General features: G+C 59.6%; 1 protein-coding gene across 5 annotated transcripts in view; it reads right to left on the bottom strand.

Annotated features, from left to right (window-relative positions):
• LOC105469759 (oxysterol binding protein like 5) overlaps positions 1–27,881 on the bottom strand; it is a 79,886-nt gene that overhangs the window by 47,595 nt on the left and 4,410 nt on the right. The window contains exon 1 of one of the 5 annotated variants that reach the window (XM_011721263.3): positions 12,688–12,814. The exons of 3 other annotated variants lie outside the window; for them this stretch is intronic. The gene's annotated coding sequence lies outside the window, so the exon portion shown is untranslated. Of the gene's footprint in view, positions 1–12,687; positions 12,815–27,881 lie in introns of those variants that run through there. One more of the 5 variants, XM_071074090.1, reaches the window with a different exon arrangement.

A 27,881-nucleotide genomic window follows, 5' to 3' on the forward strand; every position in this document is an offset into this window, starting at 1 on the left:
ACAAAATGCCTGCAATCGCCACTGGCCTGCACTGCCTGTGGGGAAGCCCCGGGCCAGGCTCCAGCGACCAAGGACTCCAGGTGGACCCTCTGGGCCCAGCCCTCAGGATTCTGCCTGCCTGAGGCCGCCCAGGGTTGATGTGGGGGTCGCTCTCAGTGGCCTCCATTCCCTGGGGGGCTGGCCCGTCCCTGATGCCAGCAGCACCTTCACCCCCAGAGCCCCCAGTGACTATCTGCTCATCTGTACACAGCTGGGCCTCAGCCTGCAGTTGTCAAACCCTTTTCCACCACTGTGCACGGTGCTGTGTCCACCTCCAGCTGTGGTCTCCACTGTGCGCGGTGCTGTGTCCACCTCCAGCTGTGGTCTCCACTGTGCGCGGTGCTGTGTCCACCTCCAGCTGTGGTCTCACCCTGCCCCCACAGTCCTGAAGTCCAAGTGCAGGAGGGACGCTGTGAGTCCTGGGAGGAAGGAGCCCAGGAGTGCCCCTCCCACGGCGAGACTGTCCCTGGGGCCAGAGAGGAAGTGTGGGCAATTCCAGTCTGAAAGGTCACGTTTCTGCCTGGTGGGGTCCCAGCCCCAAGACCCCAAGGTCCCCTAAGGAGGCTCACTCTGGAGGCCAGGCCAGGAGGCCAGGGAACAAGGAGTGGCTGGGGAGGGTCACTAAATGTATGTGGTCCCCAGTGCCCAGCTCTGGCCAAGCCTGGGAGGATGGAACGGTGCAGGCCTGGAGCTCAGCAGGAAACAGGCAGGTGACAGGTGGGCCTGGAAGCCACCACCTGACCCCAAGTCCAAATCAGCCACGACCCTCCTCTGCAGCTTCCATTCCTGGGGGGCCTGAGGAAATTTCCTCTTCCAACGTCATGTCAGGTGCTGAGTCGCCTTGTGGGCCTCCTGCTGGTCACCAGACAGGACAGGAAGGGCCTCCTTCTCTCCTCCAGGGGCCCTGTGTTTGCCACTGTAGCCATCCGCTGGCCACCCAGCAGGCACGACTCCCAGCGTGGGGGGTCGCGTGTGCCCTCAGGAACCAATTCTCCAAGTGCCCCTTGCCTGGGGCAGCGCCAGGTTTTGTTCAGCTGTTGGGCAGACCTAGTGACCAGGGTGGGGGCCACTCTTCCTAGTCCAGAGTGAGCCAGGCCCACTCCCCAGCCTGTGAAGTCTCACGGTGAGGCAGGGCTGGCCCCCCAGCCCCTCCTCCTGCTGGCCCCTGGCCCATCCCAGGTGGCTGCCCTGCCCAGCCGCTCTTCTCAGTCATGACTTTGTGCCACTTTGTGCCTCTTTGGGCCTTTTGGAAAGGAGGGAGGGGGGCACCAAAAGGGAACACTTTGGATTTGGGTTGGGCTGGAAACCCGCTGTCCACTGAAAGAACGGGCTCTGAGCAGAGCCTCCTCTGCCATATAGCGGGATGGGCTAGGGAGCCCACAGGGGCTGCGTGAGTGGGTCTCCTCAGAGGTCTGCTAGGACTTGGGGGTGGGGTAAGGGTGATCCTGTGACCCAGAGAGGGGTGAGGCTGAGGGTCGGGGAGGGGCGTGTGTGGGTGCCAGGTGCAGGTCAGTGGGCAGAGCCACCCACCAGCCTCCCACTCATGGTCCCACTAGGCTGGAGAGGGAACGTGGGAGACGGTTGGCCCACAGAAGGCCCCCCTTTCTCTGCACCCCAGCCCCCGAGCTGGGCTTTTGCTTCTGCCTGGCCCTCTGCAGGGGGCTCCTCCTTCTTCCTTGGAGACCCAGCCCCTTTGTCCAGGATCCTTTCCCCTGCTGTCGGTCCTCAGGAGCAGCTGACTGCCCCCGCCCGTCTCTTTGGACCTGAAGTGCACGGTGGCAGTGCTTCGCTTTGGCCCAGGTGGGTTCCCCTTAGCTGAGCCTGGCTGGGCTGGGCAGGGCTGTGCTTCCGCTGAGGGGACACAGGCCCAGCTCTGGACTCAGTCGGGTGAGGTACACACAGGGGCCAATGCTGCATCTCTAGAATGAATTCGCTCATGGCTGGAAGGGGGCTTGAGAGACCCTGGAGCTGCTAAGGGCCGGGGAACGTTCTGGAGGGCCAGGGAGTAAGTGGGACAGAGAGCCAGAACCGTGGCAGCCAGGCAGAAGCCACTCCTGAGGCCCTCCTCAGGGCCTCCTCAGGGCAGGCAGGGATGGGTGCCCCTTCCAGGTCCTCTCCTGAGACCCCAGCATCCTCCTCCAGACCGGCCCCAGACTCCCACCCCTGCCTGTGCCCAGGGCTGCAGAATGCCCAGGCCAGGCGGACACGTGGGGCTCTTGGGGACTGCAGGTGGCCGTGATGGTGTTGTGCAGCTGCTGCACTCCTGAGACCACAGCGAAACCACCGCCCCATGGTGGCAGCGCCTGGGGGCCGCCCTGCCCGCGGCAGGGTCCCACCCATGCCCAGAGCCACTGCTTGACCGCCCTTCCTGTTAACCACAGGCACCTTCTGGTCCCCTCCTCATGGCTCCCACTTCCTCCTGCCCTGCTGAGTTTCCCGGGCCATCTAGGAGTTGCGGAGGGGACAGAGGCGAGGGCACAGGAAGGAAGTGAGCTCTGACACTGGGCTGACCACCCCTCCACAACCCCCACTGCGTAGGCTGCAGCATGCTCTTCCTTCCGTTTCTCATGCGGGGCACGAAAGACCCCTCCCATCACTGGGGGACAAGAGGTCCCATGTGGTGCCAGCCCAGAGCAGGTGGGGAGGGACAGGTCAGGTTGCCTCCACCTGGCCAGCCCTGTGTCCCAGGGGATGCTCGCCTCCGGACACCCAGGGAGGGGCCATGCTCTCTGACCCCAGGCCACGGCCAGCTGTTTGGCAGCATGGGGCCCAGGCCCCTCAGGGTCCCCACCCAGAGCCAGTGCACATGGCCCCCCTGCCTCCCCTAGCTGCCTTCCCAGCAGTTATCTGGCCTCCAAAGTGCTCCCCACCCCCTGCCTCCCAGACGCTCGCCTTCAGGCTGGGATAAAGGGATTTTTGTAAAGAAAGGTCACTGGCGCCTCGTCGGGCCACACAGAGCTGTCAGCTGGGACCACACTCAGCTGAACCTGGGCCGGGGCAGACACTGCCTCTGCTCTGGGAAAGGCTGAAGCTCTGAGAAGGAATCCAACTGAGTCCTGGACTCACTCTGCATCCTCCCTGTGCCCAATTCCTCCCCTGTCCTCCTGCAGAGGCCCAGGGACCACAGAGCTGGGGAAAAGGGCTCAGCCCTGCCTCCAACGGTTGTGTGGCCTCAGCTGGCCACATTCATCTCTCGGGCCCTGTTTGTAAATCAGGGCGTGCTCTGAGTCAGGGAGATGATGTCCCAGGCCCACAGGAGGCCCTGGGGAAGGCGCTTGCAGAGGTGAGTGTGAGCCCAGACCCAGCCCCCTCCATGCCTGCGTGGCCTCCTCACCCACAGCCCAGAGTGACAGGGCTGGGCTGAGCTGCACGGGGGCAGAGAGGAGGCTCAGCCACTGGGGTGCTCCATCAACTGGCAGGGGCCAGAAAAGCAGGAGCTCGCGGTCAGCCTTCAGCAGCAGCATCTGGCACAGATACTTCTGCTTAAACCAGATAGATTCTCATTCAAGACTGCGGGGGTGGAAATGCTCTGAAATCACAAGGATAAAGGAATGTAAGCCCACATGCTTGGCTCTTCACACATGGGATGGAGAGGTCAGTGGGTCCCAAGGAAGGACAGCAGCCATCAGTTAAAGGACAGCAGCCATCATGTCAACACCACACAGTTGCATTCCAGAAACTTACTAAGGTCCCAGTGCAAGTGACCATGAAGATCCTGCTGTGAGCAAAGGATCACCCCATGGAGACCACCACAGCAGCAGGCCTCCTGAGTCACCCCATGGAGACCACCACAGCAGCAGATGCCCTCCCTGAGAGCAGACGGCAGCACAAGGGACCAGGCTGCTGTGTCTGGGTGGACCGAATGCCTAGTGCTAATGTGGGCAGCCTGCCCACCCCTGCAGGAGCAGCAGCCTCTTCAGAGAGCCGTGGCATGCACTTCAGCTGTGGCAGCTGGGCCCCGGGGGGCTTGGGACAGGGGCTTTCCCAGCACATCTGCTGCATTGATGGACCTTAAAGCCCCCAGGCCCTCCTGGATGTTCTATCCCATCTGATATGATTCTCAGAACGCTCGCAAGGTGCGGGGAGCAGGGGTCATCATCACATTTTAAAGATGCAGTGGGCCGGGTGTGGTGGCTCACACCTGTAATTCCAACACTTTGGGAGGCTGAGGTGGGCAGATCGCTTGAGCCCGGAAGATCGAGATCAGCCTGGGCAACATAGCGAGACCCTGTCTCTACAAAAATAAAAAAATTAGCTGGTTGTGGTGGCACATGCCTGTGGTCCCAGCTACTAGAGAGGCTGAGGTGGGAGGATGGCTGGAGCCTGGGAGGTCGAGGCTGCTGTGAGCTGTGGTCAAGTCACTGCACTCAGCCTGGGTTACAAAGCGAGACCCCCATCACACACACACACACACACACACACGAAGAAGAAACTGGGGCCCCAAGAGGAGAAACGGCCCATCCAAGGTCTCGTGGGCCACACCGTGCCTGGGATCCCCTCAAAGGAGCACAGCTCAAGCCCCAAATGCACTTTGGAGATAGCAGAGGTGGTGAGAGGGGAGGGCAGGCCTCCTACTGGGAAGACATTTCTCAGAGGCAGCCATGGAGTGGTTGGACCTCAAGAGGGGCGTATGAAGTGGCCTGCCCTGCTGAGGATGCTGCTTCGAGCCATGCCTTCGTGTTCTCCGGGCTGCCTCAGCCAAGTCCTGTGCCTGTGGGCCCGGCCAGGCCAGCCCGCCCCCGGCCCTGTCCACCTGTCCTCCTGATTGACACCAGGCCACTGAAGGCTCAGAGCAGCTACCGGGTCAGCTGGCGTTAGTACCCTGACCCCACACCCCTGTAGCTGATCACTCCACCAGCCCTAGGAAGCCTTGGCCATGGGGGCCAGGCTGGGCGTGGTCCCTGAGGCAGGCCTGGCCCCACCAGGTCCCAGCCAGACCCAGCACCCCTGTCCCAACTGAAAAGAGACTGATTTTCAGTTGCAAGCTGCAGCCAGGTGGCAGCAGGGGTCTGCCGGGGAGCGGGTAAGGGGGTGGGGGCCGTCACTTGGAGGCAGTGCAGCTGGAGGCAGGGGCCTGCTGGGGTTGTGGACACAATCTCAAACCCGCCATGCTGAGCCTCAGCATTTACACTGGAAATAGGACATGAACCTGGGCCCCCAGGGGAGCCTAGACACCCATTTCCAGAAGAGACGCTTGACTGCTGTGCTGTGGGGCTGGCCTCTGTCCTGAACGCCCTCAGGCACACCTGGGGCCTCTTCTGGGTGGTGCCAGTGCCCCCTCGCCTGGCCCTCCTGGTGAGGCTCCTGGGCTCAGTGTGCCACCCCCGGTGGACTGCCTTGCCGGCCACTGACTACCCAGGTGGGGGGACAGAGGGAGAAGCGGCTGGGTTGTGGCCACCTAGGGACACGCAGCTGAGAAGCTGGCATATGGCTGTGTCTCCTCATCTGGCCCCAGCCTGCTCATCCTCCTAATTCCAGCGCAGCCTGGATCCAGGCATGTGGGTAAAAACTCCAACAAGAAGACCAGAGTGAAACAAAGAGGATGCAGCTGCTGTGGGCTAAGACTGAGGTCTCTCTCTGCCCTCCAGGGGCACCTGAGCTCCAAGGGCAGGGACTGGGTGACAGGTCATCGCTGACACCGAGTGGGGAGCCTGGGGTGCAAGCAGGCCCACACTCTCCCCCAAAACCCTCCAGCCTCAGTCTCCTCCACTGCCCACCCACACACCACCTCCATGGGGACCTTCCGCAGCTGTTCCTGTTCAGGGGACCCTGGGGTGACCATGAGGCAGCGGGCCTGAGAGCCAGACAGGAGGAAGCCTCCAGCCCTGGAGGAGCACGTGGCCACCGGCCAGCTGAGTGAGCAGAGACCAGGAGGCCGTGCAGCAGGGGCAGCCCCAGGGTCCGGGGCCATGGCCAAGCCTGCTGGGGTCTGCCAGGGGCATCAGCTCTGAAGGTGCCGGCTGTGCTCTTGCCAGCATTCTGTGGGGCCACGTGCAACCAGCCGGGGTGATGGGGGAAGGAGGAGCCACCGGGCTGGGGCAGAGGTGGAGACAGACCCCAGTGATGGAGTTGAGCCCATTCTGGGACAGGCAGGGAGGAGTGGCCTCCAGTGAGCTGGGGAAAGCCAGTGAGCAGGGGGCTTTAATCACCAGCCCAGGCACCCAGCCCTGCCCGCAGGTGTTTGGTGGCAGGATGGAGGTAGCAGCCCTTCCCCGGCCTCCGGACAAGCCCCCGCCCCAGGGAGGCCTTGCTGCCTTGCTCCGTGGTGAGGAGCCACTTCCAGAGGCCTCCTGAGGGCATATCCAGCCTCCCCTCCTCTCTCTCTGTCCCTCGGCTCCCCTCTCTGGGCTCCTGGACCCTGGGTCCAAGCACTGCTTCCCCCTGGCCTCTCTTCCTTCAAGCAGCCAGCCTTCCCTGCTGGAGGCCCCGTGGCCCAGCCAAGCGCCCGAAGGAACACAAGCTCCTAGGGTGCGTTCACTTGCAGAGGCGGAAGGTGGTGGCGGGGGTGGGGCGCTCACGGCCTGGCCTGTGGTTGGTCCTTCTGTCCTTGTGGCCAAGGACACCAACAGGAGCTCTTCCCTGCAGCTCCTGGCAGGACTGCAGAGGCGGCCCCCCTGCTCTGAGGAGCCAGACTCACGCGAACATTCATCGCAAGCCCCGGGCCCACGGCTTGTCAGTGCAGCATGAGAGTGGGGTCTGCAGCGGTCTGCCAAGGAGCTCCCTCTGCAGAGGAAAACCTGGCCAAGGTCTCCCAAATTGCAGCCACCATCTCGGGCTGTATTAACAGAGATTGAGTCCTCAGAAGGAGGGAGGGGATAATTGCAGTGGAGTCTCCCTGGCCAGGCTGCTGGGTTCGGCTCTGGGTGCCTCAGGAAGGGGCAGCCCACAGCAGTGCTCTCTATGAAGGGCCAGCGTGGTGCCACCCAGGTGTGACACACACAGCCAAGCTCTCCCCTGTATCCCTCAGGTGCTGGACAGGCAGGGTGGCGCTCACAGCCGAGCCAGGACACCTTTCCCAGGGCCAAGGCAGCCCAGGAGAAGCCAGCACAGTATGTCCTCCTGAGAGGCCTATGAGGACACTCAGGGGTCCCAGTCTGAGGGGGAACACAAGGCCCTGACCGGGTAGCCCACTTTCAACACTCTGTGAGCACGCAGGGCCTCCCCCAGCAGAGAGGGGCACCGAGGGAAGCCAGGACCCCGGGCAGTGCCCTCTGCCCACCAGGTACATGGTACCCCGCCAGTACCATTGTCATCCCAGACAGGCATCGTCATCCCGGCTCCCCTCTGTCCCCCAGCTCACATTACCCAGGACTGGCTGTAGGAGCCTTCTTTCCAAGACCAGAGAGGTCATAAGGTCACCTGCTGCCCACACGTCCCACCCTAGCTCTCCTTGGGGTATGCAGGTACCTGGGGCGGCCCCTCATGTCCAGGAGCTGAGGCTGCCCCTGGGTGTATCAAGGTGAGGTGGCTACCCCACTCCCACCCGCCAATGCAGGGCTGCAGTTGGTGCTCTGGTCAGCCCATGGGTGTGACAGCCCAGGGGACCCCAGGGCAGGCGGCCACCTCAGAGCCACTCCTTCCCTGATGCCATCTGTCAAGGGACAGGGGTCACACACTGCAGATAAAACACAAAGCCTGGCAGGTAGGACCCTGGGGGCACCAACTTGGGTGGGGGAGGTCAGCCCAATGTCTTGTACAGAGAGAACCCCAAAACAGGAATAAAAATCACCTAACAACAGAAACAACAAAGTCAACCCGTAAAGCCTCATTCCAGGCTGTTTCGAGCGCTTCGATTCTGTTAGCCACCCAATCCTCCCCCTGCCCAGCAGACAGTATTGTCATCACACGTGACGCAGGGAGGGCACAGGGGACGCCAGCAGGTCGTGAATGCTCCTGGACAATGCACAGTGTCCCTTGACGAAGCACCTCCTGCTCACCTGGGAACGGACCCTCGGGTCCAGCTTCCTCCCTGTGACTCTGCACAGTGGGGAGGACACAGACTCTAGAAACCCCTCCTGCCCCAGCAGGCAGGTCCAGCCCCGAGGCCTCCTTGGTTCCCCTCAGAACAGAGCTTCCAGAAGGGCCCCCAATCTGTCTCACACAGGAAACGGGGGGGTCTCCAACAGAAGGACCCCCAATCTGTCTTCCGCTGTGGTGGAGGGCTTGCCAAGGTGTTCAGGAAAAGGGATTAATGGGGTCCATTATGGCCCGAGTTGCACAGAGAGGACAGGGAGGGGCTGGATTTTGCTGACCTCCAAGGGGAACCCTTCTATGAACGGAAAGCTCGTGCCTTGCTCAATGCGTTGCCAAGTTGCGATTCCCATGCATCCCAGTGCTTCACCAAGGTGTCCACGCAACCTTTGCATGTGCATCCTCCCCTGGGCACAGGATGCTAAATGGGGTGGCAGTAGGAACACCCACTCCCCACCCACCTCCCACCCAGTGCAGGGACTGGGAGGTTTCTACGCCCTGGAAGGAGAAAAACCCCAGGAGAGCAAAGGCACCATTTCCCCACTTTCTCTCCATGTTACAGCTGCAGTTTCTTTTCTTTCTTTCTTTTTTTTGAGACGGGGTCTCACTCTGTTGCCTAGACTGGAGTGCAATGGCACGATCTTGGATCACTGCAACCTCTGCCTCCTGGGTTCAAGCGATTATCCTGTCTCAGCCTCCCGTGTTGCCGGGACTACAGGTACCTGCCACCATGACCGGCTAAATTTTTTTGTATTTTTTTCAGTAGAGATGGGGTTTCACCATGTTGGCCAGGCTGGTCTCGAACGCCCGACCTCAAGTGATCCACCCACCTTGACCTCCCAAAGTGCTGGGATTACAAGAGTGAGCCACCGCGCCTTGCCGACAGCTGCAGTTTCTGAGGCCAAGAGAAGAAGCTGACTCGCCCAGGGCCACACAGCAGGTTGGTGCCAGAGGTGCTGGGCCCTGGCGCAACCCCAAAGTCCACGGGGCTGCCCACAGCTGGGGGAGTGCGATGCTCGGATGGTCCAAGAGAACATTTTCTGGGCTGCTGGTCCGTACAACCGGGAAGCCCCTGCCTCTCCACCATGACCCCTCCACGCCCTGCTGCTACAGGGCCCAGGATTCCTCCCCACTCACCGCTCCGTGTCCCAGGAGGTCAGATTTCACCCAGATGTTTAGCTCCCCTCCAATTTTACAGATGAGGAAACTGAGACCCAGGGAAGTGAAACGAATGACTCCATCCTACAGGCCTGAGAGTTACTGTCTCGCGGGCGGAGAGCCTGGGTGGTGCGTTTATCAACAGGGCTGCTGGTTTCATGTCTCTGCCTCTCCACATAGACCCACTCAGGTGGAGACCTGTCCCTCTGTCTCCGTGTCCAGGGGGCCTGGCCATGGGGATCCCTGATCCCCATGCAGCCTTGCGGGTGTAAGGGCAGTGACTGCCCATCCCCTGCACACACAGAAACAGTGAGGCCAGAGGAAAAGAACAAAATCGGTCACCTAGGACAGCAGACAGCACGCGGGGTGGGGGTGTGTGAGCAGAGACCCTAGGGACCCCGCATCTAGGTGTGGACGGTACTGGTGCCTGCAGAGCAGGGCAGAGGAGGCAGGTACAGCCCAGTGCATGGACCAGTGACTGACTCCAGGGGCCCACAGGGGGCTGCACTGTGGGTGAAAATGCACGGACACAACATACCCAAGAGAAATAAGCACACGAACCCAAGAGAAACGAGCACACGCCCAAGAGAAAGGAGCACACACACCCAAGAGAAAGAAGCACACACACCCAAGAGAAACGAGCACACGCCCAAGAGAAACGAGTGCATGCCCCCAGGTGGTACGCGCACGCGCGCTCCCAGCAGCATGGCTCAGGCCCATCAGAAAGTAGACACGGCCAGACGTCCACACGGGTGAACGGATAAACATGGGTCACATCTGCGCGACGGACGGAAGAACATTCGACCTTCAAGAGGAAGGAAGCACAGCACTCACACATGCAACAACATGCGACAACATGCGACAACAACATGCGACGACACAGATGAGCCCCACAGATGAGCCAAGTAAAAGAAGCCAGATACCAAAGGCCACACATCTTGTCTGCTTCCACGCCCACGCAGTATCCAGGACAGGCAGGTCCAGACACGGAATGCAAACTGGTGCTTGCCAGGGCCCGGCCCGGTTCTTTCCCGGTTTCCTGGGGCTCTTTGGGGAAAGAACACGGGCTTTGGAGTTCACTAAGACTGGAGGGTGACCAGATGATTCTGGAGCCCTGAGCCCTTGGTTTGCTTTACGGCAGCCCGGGGGGTCCTCCTAGCTCCTGGCTGTGGTCAGAGCTGGGCAGGGCCCGAGGAAGGTACCCGGGCTGCAGTGCACAGCAGATGCTGTGAAATAGGCAACTCTTTTTTTGTTTTGTTTTTTGAGACGGAGTCATGCACTGTTGCCCAGGCTGGAGTGCAGTGGCGCGATCTCGGATCATTGCAAGCTCTGCCTCTTGGGTTTATGCCATTCTCCTGCCTCAGCCTCCCGAGTAGCTGGGACTATAGGTGCCCGCCACCTCGCCCGGCTATTTTTTTTTTTTTTTGGTACTTTTAGTAGAGGCGGGGTTTCACCGTGTTAGCCAGGATGGTCTCGATCTCCTGACCTCGTGATCCACCCGCCTTGGCCTCCCAAAGTGCTGGGATTACAGGCTTGAGCCACCGCGTCTGGCCGGAATCAGCAGCTCTTGGGATCATCCTGTACCATGGGAGCTCTGTACCATGGGAGCTCTGGGGTGGGCACTGGGTTTGGGCAGCAGGACGGAGGGTTGATGGCCTCAAGCCACACTGAGTCAGGCCTGGCGGGGGGCAGCTGCTCCAACACCCACTGAGCCCGGCAAGCCTCGATGGCTCCCCCATCCTCAGGGCGTCCCACAGCCCTGGGACCAAACACAGGTTTATTGTTTGGGAGGTGGTTCAAGCAGGCTGCATCAGGACAGAAATACACAAAAAACCCATCGCGGGTAGAAGTGACAGGCAGGTGGGGACAGAAAGTGCCCCCTCGTCTGCAGCTCACACCCTGGGGGATACAATGAAACCGCTGACAACGACAGCCCCAGGGAAGTTGGGTGCCACGGTGCTGAGAAACAGGGTGAGGTGCCCTCGACATGGTAAAGCCCCCGTGATGGGGAGCTGGAGTGCGCAGAAACGCTGGCGGCGGTGGACTTTGGGTGACCAATGCTGTTTCTTTAAAAAACAAAGTGGAATTTCCACAGCTCTTCACATTCCCATCAATGCATTGATCGTGATCACAGCCAGCAGCGAACCTGCCAGGCTCCGTGGCCGGGACCAGCTGACCTCTGCAGGGGAGTGCGGGCTGGGCCCGGCCTGACCCCGTTCCACCGACATTGAGACAGCAGACGCCGGCCCCAAATTAAACCACCTGCATCTGGCCAAGCAGCCACACACGTGTGGGTCCTCTGACTTTGGGGACACCCCATGTTATGTTGCCTCTTGGGGATCATTTTATAATGGGAAAAACACGCCCCCCTTACAAATCCTGCAAGTCCGGACCAAAGGGCATCCCCACGCTCCGGCAGCCACCCTGGCGGGAGGTCAGGCCTGGGGCCAGGCTGTAGCCCATTCCCCAGGCCCTGTAAGAATCACCCCCCTGGCACCCGGATCCTCCAGGAGGGTCTCATACCAAGATCTTCAGTTACATCTGCAGAGACCCGGATTCCAAGCAAGGCCACGTCCACAAGTACCTGGGGTTAGGACCTGGACACATTTTTGGGGGACACTGTTCACCCCATTACAGGCAGCTTCAGTAGCATCTAGCCCAGTGGAGGCCTCTGGGGGGCAGCCTGGCTCTTTGCAACTCCCCACGGAAGGGGCATTGTGCGCCCCTCAGCCACAGAAGCCCATCCCTCCCCGCTCTGCCTGGCCCTCACATTCTCCGCGTGCAGCTGCGCCGGCCCCGTGCCCACCTGGATTAGGCAAAGCCTAATCAACTTGCCCCACTGCCTCCCATCGCCTGTGGCAGAGCCACCTTTTCAACCCCATCCGCCCTTTGATGAACCTCCCCCAGGCTCCAGCCTCCAGATGAAGCCTCAGGCCCTGCTCCTCCCTCCACCACCGGCTGTGCCAGCTCAGTGCCCACCGCAGCAGGGCCCACAATTCTGTCACACTGGCAGCCCCTGCAACCAGTCCCACAAGCCAGGCCGCTTCACCAGCCCCAATCCCTTGGTCACATCCCCTCCTCCCGGGCCAGCAGTGTCTCCCACTGCCCCACAGCCTCCACTGAACCTTCTGGAAGCCAACCCTGCCCAGCGAGTTGGCACTCTCTTGCCTGCTGTCCTGGCCATGATGTTCTTGGGGTGGGAGTTTGGCCTCCTGAGGGCTGGGAACATTGGACGTGGCTGCAGTCCCCGCGCCGGCTGAGACCCACACACCACGGGAACGGGGGTCTGCGCTGGGGGCTGCTTCCTGGGGGACACTCACAGACTCGCACCCTCAGACCCCAGATCGGCAGGGCCAACGTGGCATTTAGAGCCCCTGTGCAGTTTACAGATGAGAAGGGAGGCCCTGGTGGGAAGCGGGGCCTGGCCGACCAAGACCGGACCAGAACCCCAGCCTGTCGACCTCAGTGGTTGGCAACGGGCACCTGGTAGCCCATCCTGTATTCACTTAACTTGGTTACCTGGAGGAAGGTCACGACTCCACGACACTCCCAGATGACTCTGGGTGGGCTGAGAGTTACAGGGACGCTGGTAAATGCTCCCGGGGTCACAGTCGGCAAACGTGCTCTGAACACCACCCTCAGCTGCTGTTCCACCTGCGGAAGGGAGGATCCACCTGGGGCCCCTCCGCCCTGCCGGGACCACGCCAGACCCAGTGGCCTTGGCCCCAGGAGCCCACGGAGGCCGCGCGTTATTTCTAGTCCAGGCCCTTCCATCTCACCAGATGCTAGGGGTACACAGAAAAATAAGACAGGGTCCAGCGGCCCCGCAGGAGCTCTCAGACCAGGGCGGGCAGACCAGCGAGACTGACACACTGCCCTTAGGAGCCGCGCCCCCGGCACAGCCGCCTCTGGGGAAGACTGTTGTTTCCTGCAGGAAACTCCCAGGGCATGTGGGACTCTGAGGAGCCAGAGCTCACTCCCAGGGTGGGGGAGAAGAGGGCAGCCGAGGAGGGGAACTCACGGGAAGGTAGGAAAGGGGTCTCTTTTGTGGATTCCTCTACAGGATTTGGTGGGAACTCTGAGAGTTGGGGACAGAGAGAATGCAGGTGGAGATTCTGGCCTGAGGAGAGGCTGGGTGGGACATGGTGGTCAGAAGCCCCCCGCCCGTGGGCACGGTTGTTGGACCCTGTCACAGCATGGCTGGGACAAGGGACCTGGTGTATTTCTGGCACCCGGTTTCCATCGCACCCGGTTTCGGGCACTCCATCGCTTGCCTTCTGCAGAGCTGCTAAGCCACTGGGCACACAGCTGCGCCTGAGAGCCTGGGGAGAGGCCAGCTCCAGGCTGCAGGCTTCTCTCTGGGGAGGGGGACAATCCTGGGGCTCCTCTGGGGTTTGGGAGATGACTGAGTTGGCCTTTGTACAGCCTGTTCTGAAACGGTCTGGCATAGGGCAGCACAGGGCAGCAAAGACTGCGGGGTCCCTGGCAGCCAGGAGCCCCTTCGCTGTGGCTGGAGCTGGCGTTTCTATTTATGATTCGCCTCTCATGCCCCTTCCCAGCACACCCACCTCTGGTCTTGACAAGGGGCTGGGATTTTCGAGGTGGCTCAGCTGAGGGCACAGGGGTCTTGGCAGCTGTCACAACTCTCCTGGGCTAAATGCACAGCCTGTACCTTGTTACCTCTGGGCGGGCTGAGGCCCCAGCTCTGTCCTGGGCTTCAGTTTTCCCCAAGGCAGAACCACAGCCGTGTGACTCACCCTGTCTCAAGCGGGCCGCGTGGGTGGGAGGCTGCAAGGCCTCTATGAGGCCTGAGCGCTGGACTTAGGACTCTTGCTCCAGAGTCAGGGGCTAGGGCTGGGCCGGGCCCACCCAGGAGGATGCTGGCAGAGGCCCTGGGAGGAGGGGGAGCAGGGGCCAGCTCGAGTACTGGATGTGTCTGACACTCTGTGTCCCACAGGGCTGGCCACAGGCCTGGGCACGGCTCCTGCCTCTGCAGGCCAACCTGGCTTGACCTCAAGCTGCCTGGGCCGGGACAGCCGCAGCCGAGGCCAGCCCACGGTGACAAGGTCTGTTTCCAGCCTCTCCCTCGTGTCCCAGGCTGTGGGTCAGCCCAGTCAGCCCTGCTATGGGCACACAGCCCCATGCAGGCCCAGCTGGGACGGCAGCGACGCAGGCAGAGCTGCACTGACCTCTCCAGAGGGCCGTTTGTGAACTCGAATCAAGGCGCCAAGTGCTCATGTATCCTTTAAGCCGGGGATGGACTTCCAGAAATTTACCCTTGGGACTAAAACGCTCTGTAATCAATATCTGCCGGAAGAGAGGCGGATGGCTGGCAGTGGCTTTTATGGGAGTGAGCGTGTCCAGGGACGGGGCACAGGGGCATGCAAGGTGCGGGGAGGAACGGGACCAGCCTCAGTGAGTGGGAGTTGATGCGCACGACCCAGGCCCTTCCGTCTTGTCTGGGTCTCCACCACCAGGAGCCTGTTCTTGCGACTCAACGTCCACCATGGCCCCGGCCTCACCGAGCTGCCCTTGCTTCCCAGGACCTCTGGGGCCACTAGCTGGGCTCCTGCCTGGTCACTCTCCTGTTCTTCATCCTCCCCACTCCCCTGGCACCCAGCACTTGGCACACTCACTGCAGAGGCTCCCATTCCATGGAGTAGACAGCTCTCCCTGCACCCCCAGTGCCTGAGCATGGAGTAGGTGCCAATGAATGCCTTCTGGGTGAGTCTGACCGTGATGTGTATACAGTACAGCGGGGACTCCCTAGGGAGCAGGTCAGAAATCGCACCTGCTGACTTTCTTAGGTGTCTTTTGGGAGGGTGGACTGGACCCCACCACATACTCCCCAAGGTCATGAGGGGCATCGGGGTGGGACCTTCCAGAACCTTCCCCATTCCTTCTGCTACCCAATGCTGACATGTGGGCCCCCACCCCTGACCTGGGGAGGCAAGGGCTGAGGGGCCAGGGAGGGTGGAGAGGAAGTGCCCCTGCCATGACATGTGCTTTGCCCCCCACACCTTCCTGCTGGCCGCCCTGAAGGTGGGTAACAAGATGGAAGAACAGAGGTCACAGAAGAGAGAGGACCAGAGGTGCGCACGGAGTCTCTTTCCAGTGGCTGTCCGGGTGGAGGAGACGGGGCGCTGTCTGGGACCCACTTCCATGACGGCGGGGCGGGGGCACTGCCCTCTGCACTTTTGTACGTCTTTGACGTTTTCTATCATATGAAGCCAAATAGGAGAAGCCATAGATTTCTCTTGAAGGCACAACGTGAAGGGAAATCCACTACCCGGATGGGGTTTTAAGAGGAGAATTTTGGAAGAGCCTCAAAGCAGGAGAGGACACTGGGTGTAATAGCAGAATCCCATCCCCCGAGGGAGGCTAAGGGTTTTTAAGAAGGCAAAGGTGACAACCAGCTAGATAAGAAGAGGCTTCAAACAGGTGAAAAATCAAGTAACTGGCACAAGATAAAAGAGGTTATTAAGATAAAGGGATTAAGACTCAGGATGAGCTGGAGAATTAGCAGAGAAGGAGCTGAGTAGCCTCTGCTGTGGGTTGGCAGGGACCGGCCAGGTCTCCTCCGTGGGCTGCAGCCTCCAGAGAGCCTGGACCCCCAGAGGCTCAGAACCTGCCCCAGCCCTGACCTCCCCGCTGGGCCCACCGCAGAGCCACCTTTATATATCAGCTGCCAAAGCCACCTCCTGGGCCCCCCAGCCCTGTGTCTTAGCAACCGCCCTTTCCAGAGGCTTCCGGCCTTATCAGAATGGCTCTCCCACTGTCCAGGGAGTATCAGACTTGAAACAGGCCCCCTGAGCATCCACACCACCGTGCTGGAAGCCCCCAAGTCCAGAATGCAGCAGAGGCCCCAAGTCAGGCCCCCCAGAGCAGTCTTCTGTTCCCACAGGCGTGGGCTGGTGGCGGGGCAGTCGCCCTTTGGGAGACCTCCCAGCCCCCCTACCCTATCTGGTGGCCGGGAAAGGGGCAAGATCTTGTGCTGTGCTGGGTTCTGGTGAGGGAGGCAGTGGGCGCTGTGACCGTGGCTGACCCTCTTGCCAGCATCCTCCCTGTCCCCATCAACATCACCTAGTGCTTGCCACTCCATGAGCTTCCCCTGCCCACGTGTGCCTGTGGCGGGGTGCCGCCTACGCAGGCCGTGGGGACAGTTGGTGCATCAGGCAAGCAGCAGGTGCCTGCTGCAGCCTTGTCCGGGCTCCTTTGATCTGATTTGGTCCTCACAGTCATCCTGGGAGGCAGGTCCTATCAGGACGTGTGGTTTCCAGCACACAGTGGTGCTCCCCGAGGCCCCTACTCCCTGTCCCTTCTTCCTCTTTGATCATCAAATGACCCCACCCTCACTGACCAGTCAACGGGTGGTCACTGCCCTGGCAGGCACCACATAGCCCGGGGCACAAGGGCCCGCTGTGGCTGCTGGTGAGTGTTCCCTGTGTGCCAGGTGCTGACACACAGGAGTGCGATGGTGGCCTTGCATTCCTCTTTTATCCTGACTGCTCACCGCCCCATCCCAGGCACACACACAGATGCATGGACACACACAACCACAGGCACGGCACACACACATACACATGTGCACTGATGCATGCCTGCACACACATGCATAAGCACACAGATATGCATGCGCACACACAGACACACACACATAGCAAATCAGGATGCAGAAGCCAACCAGCGGCTGTTTCCCCTGTTGGCAGAGCTGCTGCCTCCCAAGAGGGCACTGTGGCCCAGAGGCCCAGGCGGGAGGCTCCAGGCTGAGCCAGTACAAAAAGGCAAGTCGCCCTCGGGAGCCAGGATCCCAAGTCCCCGGGGGAAGCAGACAGTACTTTTTTCCCCCTCACTTTTTAAAGACAGCTTTGTTTAAAAAACGTTTTCTGGTTCCCAGGTAAACATGCCTGATGCAACCACAGTCCTGTCCCAGGTTGTCTTCCGGGGTCCTGGGACAAGGCTGCAGCCTTGGGGAGGAACCCAGCAGCAGCTCCTCCTCCTCCTTAGGGAGGAGCCCAGCAGCCCCCAGGTGGGCATCCCCTCCTGTCCAAGCTGGGCCGCCATGTCAGTAGCACGTAGGAACTATCTCAGGGAAAGGCCAGGGGTCAGGAGGCCAGGGGATCAAGGTGTCCCACCTCACAGACACAGAGGCCAGCGGCCTGTGGTGTCGTGAGAGCTGGACAAACATGCCTCCAGTGGGAGCAGAACTCTTCCCTTCCCTGGGGTGGGGCTCCCTGGTGGCCACCCCCAACTTTCATTCCCAGCTCACTGCTGACAGCCTGGGTGCCCCAGGCAGCTCCTGGTTTCTTGAAAGGCCTCATTATTCTCATCTGTGAAATACGGCAACCCCCTGCTCCCTAGAACTAAACACGACTGTGATCACGCACGCCTGCCTCTGTGATGTCATCCCCACGCCCCAGAATGCCACCCCTGGTCTTTCTACAGGTTCCGATCCTAGTCCATCTTCCCCGGAGTCATGGCAGGCTGCCCACTGTGGCCACCTTCTCCCAGCGGTGGAGGGTTGCATTGTGTCTTCATGAAAGATGTGTCCAAGTCCTAACCTCAGTACCTGTGACCCTGACCTTGGAAAGAGGGTCACTGCCTGGGGTCCTTGTCCAATGACTGGGGTCCACGTGTGACAAGACAGGGGAGGAGACGCAGACAGAGGAGAATGTGCTGTGAAGACAGAGGCGGAGATCGGAGCGATGCAGCCAGAAGCCAAGGAACACCTGGAGTCCCCGGGAGCTGGAAGAGGCAGGAAGAATCCTCCCCCAGCGCCTTTGGAGGGAGAGCAGGCCGGCCAGCACTGGGATTTCAGACTTCTGGGCCCCACCACTGTGAATGAATGAATCTGTGTTGTTCTAAGCCACCCAGTTTGTGGTCATTTGTTATGGCAGCCCCAGAGCACCCATGCCCTGGGTACAGAGCTGGGAGCAGGGAAGAGCCTGGCCAAAGGTGCGAACGCCTCTTCCTCAGCCCCTCTGCCACAGGCATGGAAGAAACCGCAGAAAAGCGCACCCCCTCCTCCACACACACACAGCAGGCGACCAGACAGACCCGGCACCAGCCTGACCTGGCCACTTCCTGTCAGCCCAGCTGTCTTCCCCACTCCCCATGTGCTGGGGACGCGACCAAACCGTCCTCCTGCCCTTTCCCCCATGAAAAGCCAAGGGGGGCCGGGCGCAGTGGCTCACGCCTGTAATCCCAGCACTTTGGGAGGCCGAGACGGGCGGATCACGAGGTCAGGAGATCGAGACCATCCTGGCTGACACGATGAAACCCCGTCTCTACTAAAAATACAAAAAATTGGTCGGGCGCGGTGGCAGGCGCCTGTAGTCCCAGCTACTCGGGAGGCTGAGGCAGGAGAATGGCGTGAACCTGGGAGGCGGAGCTTGCGGTGAGCTGAGATCGCGCCACTGTACTCCAGCCTGGGCGACAGAGCAAGACTCCATCTCAAAAAAAAAAAAAAAAAAAAGAAAAGAAAAAGAAAAGTCAAGGGATTGAAGATGAAGCCTCATGTACCTTTATTTCCCCACGGCACAAAAAACGGTTCTTACACCCCTCTGGAATCCCTGCCGAACACACTGTCCTGGCATTAATCCAAAAAGAAAACTGGTGACTCCTTGGAGAACGGTCCGTGACTCGGCAGATGCCAGTCGGCCCCGTGGGAAGGGGTCTCCAGGCAACACAGCCGCACTGTGCTGGGAACCTGGATGGGCCCCGTCACTGGGGTCACCTTCTCCCGCCTCCCCGGGGCAGGCTTTGCAGCCCCGACAGCTGCCTGTTCCTCAGGCTGCTCCTGGAGAGGGGCCCGTTCTCAAATCCCCTGGAATTGGCCACTGAAACGCCCCCTCTGCCTCTCGAGCCAGCTTGGAAGTGTGCACGTCACCGATGCCCCTGGTGACACCAGCAGTACAGGCGGCCTTCACCATTAGGTCACAGTGAGAAAGCGAGGCCTTCTCCATTCTCTTCCCAGCCTCCTGATTACATCAAGGGACAAGAGAATGGGTCTTTATGGTGGCTCTGCCCCTGCTCATCATCTCTCTATTTAAGGAAGGCAGGGTGGCCCCGGGCGCAAAGCTCACAGCAAACAATGTGAGTCCCTGTGGCCAGAGCACCCAAAAGCTAACATGTAGTCAGTGGTTCGTGTTCATTGTGCATGTTTTCATAGTTACCTGCAATTTATCACAGGTGATGTTGATTTTTTAACTGCAGCAATCATTAACACGTCTTCTAGGTTATAAATAGACTTCAAAAAGAAGTGAGTTGATTTATTAAAGAGCTAGGTCTTAAATAACAGTATAGGTGACATTGGATTGCCAAGGTGGTCTGCGCACACTGAAAGCTGTTCTAAAAACGCCAGAAACTGCTCAAAGTGTGGGACTCCTTCCTGACCAAGAGACCCCTATGTTCCCTTCTCCTGCGGGCAGGGACCAGGCCTTGGTTTTCACCAGGCCCCCTTCCAGGGATCCCACCTGGAACACCAGTGGGGGCCTGCAGGATTATCGGAGTAGCCTGCAGGGTGCGATGGGCTTGGGCTCGGGCGAGGCACGCAGCGTCCCTAACCCTGGTTCTATCCTGAAAGGGCACTTAAGTGTGAACAGAACCAGTGCCTGCAAAGCCTCCAGGAAGAGCTGGGCGCAAGCAGGCGTTTGATACACGCTGCTGGCTGTCAATACCGTGTGATCCACACTGGATGTTGAGCGAGAATCAGAAGAATGAGAAACACAGAAAAGATCCCCCTAAACAGCCCAATCAAGCATCATGAAACACCGCATGCCAGGTCTCATTCACGCCTCGCTGGCACTTCCTGGGTTCTCCTGCCACGTCCGTCCGCTCCTGATTTGCTCACTTTTCTAACAATCTTACTCATCTGGTTTCCTAGACAGCAGTGGGCGGGAATGATCATTGACAGCCCTTCCGACAAGGAGAAGAGGAGGAGTCTGGGGCCATTGAGTACAGCGAGAAACAGCCCACAGAGTGCAACATCCCCCGGGCGCCAGGGAGTCCCAGCTACGAGGTGAGCTGCTTCCAATCCCAGTCCTGTCACGTAGGGGTGGGTGACTCCGGGCAGGTTGCTTCACCTCTCTGAGCCCCCGTGTCCCCATCTGTAAGATGGGGACAATAATAGAACTTATGGCATAGGGTTGTTTCAAGGGTTAAAAGAGATAAGTCATTCCAAAAGCCTCAATAAAATACATGTTAATCATTATCAAAATTAACTGTTATAATGACACAAGTCAGCAGGAAGAAGGTTCCAGTGTCCCTCATGTAGACCTCAAGGTTGCACGTAATGCATTTTGGGATATGCACGGAACAGCGCAAATGTGTGTAAAGATCTGAGCCTCCGTGGGATAAGCTGCTCTTGTGCGGGAAAGCTCGCTCTAGCCTGAAGATGTGGCTCACTGAGGTCACAAATTCCCGGGGCTATTCCTGTTCCAGCAAGCTGCGGGGGGCTGATGACGCCAGCACCATCGCTAGGGCTGAGGCCCAGGAATAATGAATGGCCACAGCCAGGAGAACAGGCGCCCACCAGAGACAAACAGCATGTTCCTTGCACATTCAAAGCAGACACAGTTTAAAAATAATGAACAGGGCGGGAGGACAGTTATTTGCCTGCGGTCATTCGTTAAACCTCAGTTTAAAAACTGACCACCGGCTCAAGCTGCCGGGAAGCAGCGGCCCACGTTGGCACGACTCCCGAGCGGCCCACCAGGCCCGGCTGTGAGTGACGGGTGGGTGTCCGCAACGGCTGCTCGGGAGAAGTCTTTCGTTTTCGTTTTCTTTTTTGCTGCATTTGGAGTTCTCGTCGGAGCTCTGGACGGCAGAAGCTCCATATAGGTGAAGCCCAGATAAGGTGGCTGCAGCTGGGAGCCCCGGGGTTACCGGCTCCCCGACAGTGCTGCCGACACTGCACACACAGCAGGGAGCCCCAGGGCAGGCCCGCAGCCCCTGAGGAAGGTCTGTGCCCGGGAAATACACGGCATTCAAACCCCTGCTGGTGTGTGGCCCCTTATCCGCCCTCCCTGGGAGGAAAGGCCCCGTGAGGTGTCCAGAGGGCTGCTGCAGGCGGTGTTTGCTGAACGGGAGGGCAACGGCGAAGGGGCGGCTGACACACTCCAGCCCGCAGATGCTGGCCCAGGATGCTGGGACCTGGAGAGCACGGCCCTGCGTGCAGCACCTGCCAGTGGGTGGCAGGATGCGTCGTAGAGGGCTTGCTGACCCCACACACACCGAGTGACCCGCATCCCGGCCTCCCTGCCCACTCTGCCGGTGGGACAGAGTGGCTGACGGCGTGTGGCCCAGGAGGGGTGAGCCTGGAAGGGTGAGCGTGTTCCTGCTGACGCTTCGTTCACCAAGCAGGGGTCTCTACAGCTCCCCCAGGTTCCAGCTGAGCTGGGGCTCTTGGGAGGGCATAAAACAGTCAAGATTCAAGCAGGTGAAATCTGAGAACACTGCACACACTCAAGGGTGTGGAAAGCCTCTGATCACATCAAAATCTCACTCCCAGCAAACGCTGGGTCCTCACAGGAAATAAAAACAGAACCCACTGACGAGACGCCTGGGGTTAGTCTGGCTGCTCCACTACCCACGGTCACGGGCTAAATTGTGTCCCCCTCAATTCATGTGCTGATGTCTTAGTCCCTAGGACCTGAGAAAGTGGCTGTACTTGGAGATGGGGTCTTTAAGGAGCATATTAAATTAAAACAGGTCATGAGGGTGGGCCCTAGTCCAATCTCACTGGTGTCCTTATAAAAAGAGGAGATGGCCGGGCACGGTGGCTCAAGCCTGTAATCCCAGCACTTTGGGAGGCTGAGACGGGCGGATCACAAGGTCAGGAGATCGAGACCATCCTGGCTAACACGGTGAAACCCCATCTCTACTAAAAAATACAAAAAACTAGCCGGGCGAGGTGGCGGGCGCCTGTGGTCCCAGCTACTCCGGAGGCTGAGGCAGGAGAATGGCGTAAACCCGGGAGGCGGAGCTTGCAGTGAGCTGAGATCCGGCCACTGCACTCCAGCCTGGGCGACAGAGCCAGACTCAGTCTCAAAAAAATAAAAATAAATAAATAAATAAAAAATAAAAAGAGGAGATGAGGACACAGGCACACAGAGGGATGACCCTGCAAGGACACAGGGAGAAGGTGGTTGCCTGCACGATCAGGAGCGAGGCCTCAGGAGAAACCAGCCCTGCAAGGCCTTGATCTTGGACTTCAGCCTCCAGAACTGAGAAAGAATCAACGTCTGGGCTGCTTAGTGGTGGAAACCCCTGCAAACTCACACACCCGCCCAGGAGGGCCTTCCTAGGACAGACGGACTATAGCACCAGCTTCCTTGGGAAAAGGGGATTTCTCCCTGGCCACATCAGGAGGTGCCACAGGGCCTCTCTCCCAGGAATAACGCCTGGCACAGCCTGGCAGACTCGGGCTCAAATCCTGCCTGGGCCACTTCCCAACTGGAGACCTGGGGTGATCCCAAGCACCGAGGGGAGATGGGTACCCTAGCTCTGCCACTCACTCACCTCAGCTCTGCCACTCACTCATCCCAGCTCTGCCACTCACCCCAGCTCTGCCACTCACTCGTCTCAGCTCTGCCACTCACCCCAGCTCTGCCACTCATATCCCAAGCGGCCAGATGGCTAGGGCAGCAGCCACTATGCCGACAGTTCACTTCCATTTAACCCAGCTTTGTGGAGGTGCTGCGGGTCTGAGGCTTGGCCAGTATTCCCAAGCCCCGTCTCCCCATCTTTGGCAAGGCCACACACGTGTGGTTTCAGCAAGGGGTTGCAGTGCTGGAACAGGCTGTGAGCAGACCTGCAGAGTCTCGGCCAGACCCTGCCCTTCCTGGACCCTCAGTCTCAGGCTCAAGCCTGTGTTTCTGGTTTTAACTAACAAAATGTGTTGGTCACTGAGAGGCCCCTGGGGGGCCCTGGCAAACATCTTTGTAAGGTATGTTCCTCGGGGGCCAGGATGCCTCCCGCTGCCCTATGCTGAGGCAGAGTAAGGGGGGGCGGTAGGGATGATTCCCTCTGGGACAAGGGGGCAGGGAAGGCAGCACTGAGCACAGGAGGGACTGGGCCCCATCCCACCGGGCTGCTGACCCCACCCCAGGTCCGTCCCCTGGGGGAGTGCCCTCGGCCGTGCCCAAGGAAACCGGAACGCAGACCTTGCTCCAGGGACGGAATGGAACTACCAGAAAGTCCTTCCAAAGGATGGAAATCCATGTGATTTATGTATATAAAGCAAGGAAAATGTACAAGACATACAGAACCACACAGACAAGAAGAGGTTGCAGAGGGCGGTGAACTACTGTTTTTGCGACTTCTCTGTGACTCTAAAACGATCAGAAAGAAGGATGTGAGCAGAACATCGGTGGTCACGTGACCTCTGTCTGTGTGTGTTTACGGATCCATCCATATATAGTAAAGCCCAAAACTCGCCTGGAAGCATGAGCCTGGAAACCCAGGATGGCAGCTCTGGGGAAAGAAGGGAGCTCTGGGGCCCTCCCTACACACAACTTGTAGCTGTTGAAAGACACCTTAAGCAAATACGGCCAGGTGCCAGGACCTTGACAAGGCTGGGGTTGGTTCTGTTATTCTGTATGGTTCCTGTGTTTAGATCTTTCACAGTGAAAGTTTTCATTAATGATAGGCATGATAGGAGGTGGCCCCTCCCTGCTCTGAGAGCCCGTGCCACTTCCACACAGGCCTAGGGCCGGCGCTCACGATGAGCTGGCTCATGCTCCCACCACGTCCCGAGGCACCTCCAGGAGGCTGTCCCTGCAATGGCCCATTTCACAGACAAGGAAACCAAGGTCTGGGGCTTTAGGACTTGCCCATGGCCCCACAGGGTGGAGATTCCCACCTGCTTTGCCAACTGCTAAGCCCATGTTCTAAGCACTGTGCCCCTGTCCACAAGGTCAGACGGGTCACTCCTCGGGGCCCCCAAGGGCAGCAAACTCCCAGCTCGCACACGTCAGAAAGTGAAGGGCGCCTTTACTGGGCGGTGCTTACGGCCCAGGGCACCTGGCTTCACGCACCAACAATCAGAGAGCTGCGTGCCTCTGTGCAAATGACACAGGCCAAACACACAGGACCAGGCTCACAGCCCACGAGGGAGGAAAGCAAGCGGCGCTTCCTGAGCACGTGGGAAAAAGTGGGCCTTGCAGGGCCCAGATCTAAGGGAGTCAGGGCCAGCAGCAGAGAGACCCTGACCGGTAAAAGGATGGCAAGGGGCAGATAAGGAATGAGGCTGGACTTTTGAGAGGTCACCCTGATGAGACAGGGTTCCAGGAGAAGGTGACGTCCCCAAGAGACCCAGGGAGGCCAAGAGGGGTCCTGGGTACCAAGTTAGCTAGCCTAGATGTCATGTGTGCTGCAGGTACTGAGGCAGTGCCCCGATGGAAGCAGGCTTTGCAGGCCTGGGAAGGGCCTGTGCCAAGACAGACGGGGGCAGGAGAGACCCAGCCAGCTTGGCTCCATGACTAGGGTAGCTCCACAGGCCAGCCCTGTGCCCAGCGGGTGGGCGCCACAAGGCCACTTCCTGCCACCCACATCACTTTAGAGTGTGAGCACCCAGCAGCCACGGAGCAGAGACGAAGGCGGCCCCGCCCCCGGCCGGCTGGGGACTGAGTAACTCGTTCTCCTCTGCTCACAGCAACCAGATGAAGGAGAAACTGGTCCAGCCTGCTGGGCTTGCAGCAGCCGGAAGGTTCTTCTGGCTATTGGTGGGCACCTGCGAGCAGGGAGGGTCTGGGCAGGAAAGAGCCACACAGCTGCACTCGGTGCAAGGCACGAGGGTGGGGATTCCTGATGGCCTCGACCACGGCGGCCATGTGTGTTCAGCAGCACACTGGGGCCAAGCACCCTTGGGTGCTAGTCATCAACAGAGAGCACCTCTGTCCTCCTCTCTCTGGGAGCCTTCGTGGTGCCAGGCTGGGGAGGATGACCCACTGTGGCACTGTAATGGGACAAGAAACCAGGCCCTGTCCTGAAGCGGCCTCAGCCTCAGGTTTCCAGATGGGGCCCACATTCTGACATTTCTAGGTGTTCTTCATGCTCCAAACTCTCCCAGCCTCCTGTGGCCAAGCTGCCTGCCCCGGCCTGCCCTTTGGGGACAGCTGTGCCGTTCCAAGGCAGAATCTAGGTCTCGGAGCGAGAGAGATCTGTGCGTTCCTGCAGGAGCTGGGCCCAAAGTAGAAACCCAGCATGGGCGCTGGAGTGGGCAAGGGTTCCCGTCGAAGCTGGCTGCTCTTTTCCTCTGCCCTAAGGAGATCAGAGGGTGCCATGTGGCAGCACGCGATCCTACAAAGCACAAAGGGCTCTTGGTGCCCACAATGGCACCTGCTTTTCCAATCCGCAGGGCGCTCTTCCTGTCCTGGCCCCAGGATGTGCAAGACAGCAGGGTGGAGCTTTGTGGGAAAGTGGGGCGTCCTTGGCAGCATCAGGCCAGTCCACCGCCCCAGGACCAGCAACAGGGACACTCCACATGCAGAAGTTAGACTCGTGGAGTGTCAGTGACACATGAGGTCTCTTCCCGGCTGCACACTGGTACGTGGTCAGTGACACATGAGGCCTCTCCCGGGCCGCATACTGGTACAGGAGAGAGGAAGGAGGAAGGACGAGAAAGATTTCCAATCACTCAGTCTCAAACCTTTAAAAATTAGTGGACGCTTCTTTCTGCATAAAACCTGGGGTGCATCCTCAAGATATAAAACAGCTCAAGGCGTAGGAGCAGATGGACAGAAGCCTTTGGAGAAGTTGAGGCCTCGGGAGTGGAGAGGGAGCTCTGGATGTCCAGGTTTCCGTCTCAGTTCCTGCTGGGGTGTTGCTTGTGTGCGGGTGCCTTAGCCCCGCAGGTGTGGGGGTTGGGAGCAAATGTCAGGGATGGGGGTGGCTTAAGATGGAGAAACTGAGGCCCAGCGAGGAGTAGCACCATGACCCTGCCATTCTTGGGGCCCCATTTCCTCCGTCTCAGAGGGGAGCCTGTCAGATGCTGTGAGCCCTTGGACCAGCCACACTCTGAACACAAGGGACAGCAGGGTGAGGGCCCAGGCAAGAGTGCACACACCCTGAAGCCACAGAGAATGCAACATGAGGGTCGGTTTTTGCCCAGGTATGTTCTTGAGGCTGGCGTGGGGAAGACGTAGAACTCTCAGGTGTCCCTGGGGCTGGGAGATCTCGCTACCTCTGTAGCTCATCTTTGAGCATTAATGCTAAGTCCCAGCACCTTGTCCACAGCACCCCAGCCTCAGGCTAACGAGGTCTGGTACCTAACCCACAAAGTGCTCGCTGGTAGGGAGTGTGTGGGCCAGAGACTAAGGCATCCCAGTTCTCCCTGGCCCTGTGCCAGGCCACTCATTGCATCCGCTACACTCAGGAGCACCATGTGCAGTGGTCCCTGCTCTACAGGTAAGGACAACAGCCTCGAAGAGCCCAGGCCAACTGCCTCCCGTGGACTCGCTGCCCCTTCACGGGTCAGGAGTCCCCTGAGACAGCTCAGGGCAGCCTGGGACCAATGCCAAGTTCAGGAGCAGAGGAGAGAGCTAGAGAGGTGGAGGGTCTGCCGGCAGGGACAGGGTCCACCTGGGGAGGGCCAGGGCCACCCAGGACTATCTGAGCCAGGGAGATGGTGGCTGGAGGGTGGAAACCTTTGACTGGCAGCCTATAGGGGTGGGGTAGTGGGTCATGCCAGTCACCCACACAATGGCCGATGCTCACCCAGCGCTTGTGTACAAAGACCATCTCGGGACTTCTCACGGGCCAGCCATGAGCCTCACTTTACAGACGGGGTAACCAAGGTTTAGGAGGCAAATAAAATCTGCTGACCCTGGCACCTGGGGTGAAGAATTCCAGCTGCGTCTTCCTCGGCTAGGCCTTCTGATCAGATCCCAGGCGGCGCCTGCCACCATCACCACCATCAATCTCTTAGGCCCGGGCCCCTCCCTGCCCTGGCCCCGCCAGCCCTCCAGAACAGGGTCACATGCCCCGCCCTGGTGCCTGCTGGCTGTGGCTTGAATTTTGCTAAATTTGGGTGACTTCCTAAGGCAGCAGGGGGTGGGGTGGGGGTGAGGCTCACTCATCCTGTAAGAAGGGCACCTAGCCTTCCTGCCCGACGGGCCAGCGTCTCCTGGTCCGCCCAGGACCAGGAGCTGCCCCAAAGCAGCACAGTCCAGCAAGCAGGACACCAGGACCCTTTAAGCGACCCGACTACTGCACCGTATTCACCGCAATAGGCGGGCATGAGCGGGACGCACTGCTGCCAGAGTCCCGGCCCTTTAAGCGACCCACACTCCCTGCGTCACATTCACCCTAATAGGCAGGCATACAAATGCCTTTGCCTGGAGCCGCAGCCCAGCGAACAGGACCTACAGTGGCGCGCCCTTTAGTTGACTGTCTGTCTTATTCGCTGCAATAGCTAGACATGAGAAATTCCGCTGGCTGCCAGGAACGGGGCGCGGAGATGCGGATGCCCCGCCCCAACACCACGCCTTCCTCTGCTGACTATCCCCAAAGGCCCCTTTAAATGACAACCCTCCCGCCCCCACCCCCACACCGAGTGCCGTATTCACCCCAATAGCACATCAATACCTCCGCAGCGCCGGGCCACTGAGTGCTCCCTCCCCTGGCCAAGGAAGGCCCTTCCCCAAGAGGAAGCAGCTGAGAATGGGCCAGCGAGAGAAGGGACAAAGGCACGGGCGACAGAGTGCCCTCTG

This window comes from Macaca nemestrina, chromosome 12 (assembly GCF_043159975.1).
Source record: "Macaca nemestrina isolate mMacNem1 chromosome 12, mMacNem.hap1, whole genome shotgun sequence".
Taxonomy (NCBI): domain Eukaryota; kingdom Metazoa; phylum Chordata; class Mammalia; order Primates; family Cercopithecidae; genus Macaca; species Macaca nemestrina.